This window comes from Pristiophorus japonicus, unplaced genomic scaffold (assembly GCF_044704955.1).
Source record: "Pristiophorus japonicus isolate sPriJap1 unplaced genomic scaffold, sPriJap1.hap1 HAP1_SCAFFOLD_332, whole genome shotgun sequence".
In the NCBI taxonomy this organism is placed as follows: Eukaryota; Metazoa; Chordata; class Chondrichthyes; family Pristiophoridae; genus Pristiophorus; species Pristiophorus japonicus.
In genome coordinates, this window is record NW_027253128.1 from 469,192 (window position 1) to 476,229 (window position 7,038).

General features: G+C 45.6%; 1 pseudogene; it reads left to right on the forward strand.

Annotated features, from left to right (window-relative positions):
• LOC139249767 (probable G-protein coupled receptor 139) overlaps positions 1–5,915 on the forward strand; it is an 85,027-nt pseudogene extending 79,112 nt beyond the window's left edge.
• Positions 5,916–7,038: the final 1,123 nt, after the last annotated feature.

A 7,038-nucleotide genomic window follows, 5' to 3' on the forward strand; every position in this document is an offset into this window, starting at 1 on the left:
GTAAAGGGAGAGGAAATGGGTCTCATGGACAGGATGTGCTCAGAGAGGTCATGGGGGGAGATGGGAGATAAAGTGGAGAAGGTGTGAGCTTTAGAATAAGTTTGTCCCGGTGGGCGAGGGGAAGGAAGGGAAGAGGCAGAGGCGGCCGAACGAATGGTCACAATCTGAGAGACAAAGAAGTCCATGAGCTCCTCACACTTAGTGTCGGAGGGTGGAGACATGGGAGAGGGGTTTAAAAAGATGGTTAACTGTAGAGAATACGAGCCAGATTTTATATTGACATTCCAGAATGATTGTGGAATAGTTAGCAATGTTTGCAGGCGGGAGCAGGACCCAATAATGCTTTAAGTGATCCAGCCAGATCTGGTGGTGAATGACTAAACCAGTTATCCTCCAGATCCAAATACTGTTGGTGAGCTGCGGGTGCAAATAACCACATGGGAATATGATGCATGTGGGCATAGACTGCTTCAGTATCTGAGGAGTTGCTCACGGACAGAATTCTTATCGAAGCGCCCATGGTGTTTCTTTCCTTCAATATTCAATACCTGACTTTGCAATCCCAGGTACACGTGAAGCGATACCCTTACCCAACAAACTTATATCGAGCTCAGGATAGAAAATGACTTTGAGTCACGTTCGTTACCCGGTAAGGGAGGAGAACAGGATGGGAATGGAGCTAGAGAGGCAGAGGGCATTAAAGATGAAGACTGACCGGGAGAAATCTGCCAGTCAAGGAACTCGGGATTGTGTGAAAGGGGTCTGGACAATGAGAGTGAAGTACGAGAGGGAGTGACTGAAACAATGTGACCGAGATTGTGCTAAAGGCCATAGTTGGGCGATAGAAGGAACAACAGGGCTGGATTGAGATCTGCAGGACACGAGATTCAAGTAAAAATGGCACTTTGATCCGCAATATATCCTTTTATTTTACGCTGTGTGCTTCTGATTGCATTTGCCATGTGATATATGAAACTTAACTTTCATTGTTCATCTCATTGTTCCAAAAGATTACTCAGTTGGACAATGTGTAATGTTGTGTCACCTTAATGAGTGTGATAGGTAAATGTCGCATGGACCAAAACCTGTTTGTTCAAGAGTCTGTCAGTAATGTCATTGGGGATGTGATCTAATTGTCCCACGAGGGGTTTGTCTAAACTATAATAACCTGCAACTTTATCTTCATGTCCTGACTATTGGATTCTGAACAGCTCTTTACAGCACCGAATAAAATCGGCTTCAAAAAGAAATGTATATTTCTCGATTTAAGGCGGAGATCGAATTGGTGTATTACCCTATTCTGGCAGCAATTGGAGTACCTGGTGGGTCATTATCCGCACCTCTGGTGTCAGTAACAGCACATTCGCTCTTTGTGCTGTGAGGCTGGTAGAAGTAGAATGTTGTTCTTCAACTTTAATTACAATGAGAGCCTTCCATTCTTGTCTTGATGGTAAATGCACGGAGTAACTCATCCTCGCTCTGTGCTGAACTGTCGAGTCCAGACACCAAATGTGTCCTTGGTGCTCCCTGGCCAGGCCAGGGTAAAACACGCAGGGTGCCACTGCTGGGTGTAATCCACTGAGTCCTGGTGGAAAGCTCGCCTGTTGTGGAGATCGGGTTAGGAAGGGCAGAGTGGGATTGTCGTGTTTCCCAAAGTCAGAAAACCAGCAGTCCCGGAGAGTGGATTGTGGCTGTGTGTCCCAGCATGTGTCTCAGGGAGAGAGGATTGAGTCTGTGTATCCCTGCATGTGTCTCAGGGAGAGAGGATTGAGTCTGTGTGTCCAGCGTGTGTCTCAGGGAGAGACGATTGAGTCTGTGTATCCAGCGTGTGTCAGGGAGAGAGGATTGAGTCTGTGTATCCAGCATGTGTCTCAGGGAGGGATGATTGAGTCTGTGTATCCAGCATGTGTCTCAGGGAGAGAGGATTGAGTCTGTGTGTCCCAGCAGGAGCCAGTGCCTCTCGGAGCACAGGGGACACACAGAAGGCGCATCAGATGAGCAAAACATGCAGCAGAAACTGTCCTCCTGACTTAAAGATAAATTCGTAGGTTCCTCTCAAATGTTCAATTCAGATCATTATTATGATTTTGGAAAATGGCTTTTGTCGACATGTTTTGTGTTTGATGTTTAAAGTATGTTGAGGACCAGTGGGAAAAAGATGACGGCTTGCTTCAGTCCATGTGTGTTATTGTGGAGACGGGGCTCAGTCTGTGCAATACGGTTCGGGAGGGGTTTATCTGGAGAACACGAGTGAGAACTAGCGGTGATCTATTCTTACACAGCGCGGATTGTGAGATTTATCTTACTCCCAGGTGCCCACTGCCCCGTGTTTTGCTCGAGCCTTGTGCTGAGATATGAAGCCTGTATCTGGTTATAACTGGAGCATGCTGCTGCATTACATTCCTTGACATATTGTGTCATAATGCATTCACATTGCTCCACTGGAAAGCTAATCTTATTAATAACTTATAGATGGCGGGCAACAACTCAACACCAGGCTCGTGTTCCCAATGTATTTGCTGCAATCAAAATCTCTGGCATTGTGTGGGTCAAGTCATTCGCTTTTTTAAGTACATTAGCATTTAAGTCAAATTTCGTGTCACTTAACCTGTACTTCCTGATTTAACTGGTCTTGTAGCCTTTCGCTTTTATATTTGGCGATGTCCTGCCCCGCAGACCTCGCAGCGTCAGAATCGACAAATAAATGTAATTTCGAGGATCCCAAGTGAAGACTCAGCTGTTGGATGAGGGGGTCACGGAGCCAACGCTACCAGAAATGAAACCCCGGCATGAGCCCCTTCGTATGAGTAGACAAGGGGCGAAATAACGAAATAAAGACACTCACAGCCCGTGTACATCGGTTAAACTGATCGGTGGTTTCTCAGCCTGGTTAGTGATTTCACTGTTTCTTTATCTCTCCTTCTCGCAGTGAACCTGATGGCGATTGTGATCCTGTCCCGGGGAAAGTGCGGTCTCTCCAAATGCATCACTCGCTACCTGGTGGCCATGGCGACGGCGGATCTGACGGTGATTGTCTTTAATGTGATATTACTTCGGATGTCTGTGCTGTATTGGTGGAACACTTTCCTGTACTACACTGCTGTGTGCAGATTCATTCACTTCCTGGCTCCGACTGCCACAGACAGTTCTGTTTGGTTCACGGTCGCTTTTACCTTTGATCGGTTTGTAGCCATTTGTTGTCAGAAGCTGAAAACCAAATATTGCACCGCGCGAACTGCGGCTGTGGTTATAGTGACTTTGAGCGCACTGTTCTGTTTAAAGAATGTCCCTTGGCCCTTCGTGTATGCTCCTTATTTTACAGCTAATCACATATCGCGGGGTTGCCGTGTATCAGTACAGTTTTATGCTGCACCCACATGGAGAGCTTCTCTTGGTTTGAACAGCTGTTAACCCCAGTGCTTCCCTTCTGTGTGATTTTATTGTTGAATACTCTCACCGTCAGACACATTTTAGTGGCCAGTCGGGCCCGAAGGAACCTCCGGGAAGGCAGCGATGGTGGGAATGACCAGGACCCTGAGATGAGGAACCGCAGAAAGTCCATCGTTTTAGTATTGGCAATATCCGGCAGTTTCATCCTGCTCTGGCTGACAACGGTTGCATATTTCTTATTTTATCGTATTCTAGGCATCTTTAATTACATAACGTTTTCTAACCCTTTGGCAACCTTTGAACACGCGGGAACTATGCTTCAGCTCCTGAGTTCCTGCACGAACACGGCCATTTACACCGTGACCCAGAGTAAGTTCAGGGAGAAGATGATCAATGCACTCAAATATCCCTTTACACTAATTGGTAAATTAGTAAAATAAAGCAAAAGGTTGCTGTGAAACCGGACCTGACTCCCCGATTATCACAACTCATCTCCAGATGAGAATTACCATCTATATATACAAAAGGGCCTCGGCAACGGGGCCAACAATATATCTTTTACATTACTGTCTTGTCTTAAATTATAGCAACAGTTAATTTAAAAATAGTCGAGCATAACAATACCAGCAACCGATTAGCATTATTAATACATATTCCTGTATTCCTAGCATGTTTACAAACCGGCCTTGGAGAAACCGGGCCTCAATGCAATGAACCCGCAGCAAGGGCTGCCAATTAGTGACGGGATATTTGTTTGCACCACAAAATGATTCTTTCCAGTGAGAAAGCAGATTGCTTGTTTCCGTGAACATTTCACCTTTCATCCTCGCTCTCCCTCTATACCAATTCGCTGAATCACTGGGATGTTTTTCCATATTCAAATCAGCTCGATTCAACATTCTATCTGAGCGCCAGGTTTAAGGTTCAATTAAAGTTCAATTAAAAAAGGCATTTTAGATTTTGTTTCACAATTTGGAGATGAAATAGTTCCTCCATACTGCTGAGAAACTTGCTCAATTTCAAATTATTTAAAATGTTACTGTTAAAGCTCAGTTATGCTGAAATAAAATACAAAAGTTGCTTTTGTGTGTTCCTTGTTAAACTGTCCGCCGAGGGAGGAAGATTTACTTGCATCACAATTGCTAGAAATTGAGCAGATAATCAATTTGAGGTATTGGTTGGGGGAAGAATATTGGCTGGAACACCTGGGAGAACTTCCCAGCTCTTGTTGAATAATGTCATATTTCACGGACAGCTGAGCAGAGGTATAAGGCCTCGGTTTTTCTCATCTCCATGCTGCCCCTTGGCGATATCCTCCGAAAACACAATGACAGGTTCCACATGTACGCTGACGGCACCCAGCTCTCCCTCACCACCATCTGTTTCGTCTCCCCCACTGACCCAGATTGGTCACACTACTTGTCCCACATCCAGTACAAAATGAGCAGAAATTTCCTGCAACAAAATATTGGGAAGACTGAAGCCATTGTCTTCGGTCTTCATCACCAACTCTGTTCCCTCGCCACCGACTCCATCCCTCTCCCTGGCAACTGTCGAAGGCTGAACCAGGACGCTCACAACCTTGGTGTTGTATTTGGCCCCAGATGGGTTTCTGACCACATATCTACTGCTTCACCAGACCGCCGACTTCCATCTCCATAATATCGCTCGACTCCACCCTGTCTCAGCTGGTCTGCTGCCTAAACTCTCATCCATGCCTTTGTTACCTCCAGACTTGACAATTCGAACACTCTCCTGTCCAGCCTCCCATCAACCACCCTCCATCAACTTGAACTGCTCCAAAACTCTGCTGCCCGTAGTGTAACTCACACCAAGTCCCGGTCACTCATCACCTCTGTGCTCGCCGACCTACATTGGCTCCCGTTCCGAAAACCAAAAAGCACCTCAGAGAACATAGGCCGCAGTACAGCAATTAAATGTCAGCCGAGATGATGTGAAAATTCCCACGTATGGATATTTGAAACCGCAGCCTTTTGACTCTGTTGTGCAATTTCTACCACTGAGCCAGAGCTGGCACTTGGTAAGGTGATGGTGGGACTTCAACTTAGTGTTGCGCAGGCCAATTTAGAGCACAGTTCAGCAGCAGGCTGTACTCGAGCCGAATATAAAGATGGTGTATTACCTTCCCTAATGGTAAACCAGTTGGGCTTTTACAGCAATCCAACAGCTTCATGTCACACTAAAGGAGAAGGCACTCTGCTATTTCCCATCTGCATGCTGCCCCTCAGCGACATCATCTGAAAACACAACCTCAGCTTCGACACGTATACGTCAATTGTAAAATGATCCTTCTTGTTTTCCAATCCCCCGTCTGTCCCAACTCTCTAACCACCTCATACTATATAGCTTCGAGCTCTCTGTGCTTTTCCAATTCAGGTCTCCTGCACATCACCGGTTACAGTTGCTCCATCATTAGCGGTCGTGCCTTCAGCTGCCGAGGTCTGAAAGCTCTGGAATTCCCTCTGGAAACCTCTCCGCCTCTCTACCCCTCCCACTTCATTTAAGGCACTCCTTCAAATCTACCTCTTTTATCAAGCTTTCCGACTTTATCCTTACGTTGCTCGGTGACAAATTTGTTTGATAATTGCTCTCGCAAAGCGCCTTAGGACGTTTTACTACATTAAAGGCGCTATATAAATGCAAGTTGTTGAGGTAGTAGAGACATTGTACCGGATAAAATAGATAAAAAGGAGGGGATAAAACATTTGTCAGTCTTCAACGTGGAACAATCATCGGCTGGGCTGCATCCCAGGGTTTGCTCAGTGAAGTAAGGGTGGAGGTTCCACAGGCTCTTGTCACCATCTTCTAATGGTCCTGGAACAAAGGAACTAAATTTCAGGTGTCAAAACTATTCACCGTATTTATTAACAACTTCAAGGATGGCACAGCAAGTAATATCTCCAAATGTGTCGTTGGCAAAAGGTTAGGCAACTTTGTTGGCAGTGTTGATGGAAGCATAAAATTGCTCTGGGCCATCGATAGATGAAGTGAATGCGCTAAACTGTGGCAAATGGATCTGAATGTAGGCAAATAGGAGGCCACCCACTTTGGGCCTAAATAAGATAGAAAAGGGCACTTTCTAAATGGTGAAAAGCTGAGAATAGTGGCAGTACAAAAAGACCTGCGAGTCCATAGATATAGATCATTAGAGAGTCATGGACAGTACAGAAAATAATCAACAAGGCTAATGGGATGCTGGCCTTTATATCTAGAGGCCTAGAGTACAAGGGAACAGAAGTTATACTGCAGCTACACTAAACCCTGGTTAGACCATAGCTGGAGCACTGCCAGCCATTCTGGGCACCACACCTTAGGAACGATATCTTGGCTTTGGAGGGAGTGCAGCGTAGGTTTAGCACAATGATACCCTCACCCCAAGTTTTACATTCCGAGGATAGATTACACAAATGAGGTTGTACAGACCGGAATGTACAGGATATTAAGGGGAACGTATAGGGGTAGATTGAGATAAAATATTTCCGCTGGTTGGGGATTCTAGGGCTGGGGGCATGGAGTAAAAATGAGAGCCAGATATTTCGAGAGTGACATTAGGAAACACTTCTACACACAATGTGCTCGCTGTTTAGAACTCTTCCGCAAACGGCAAATGATGTTCGATCAATTGTT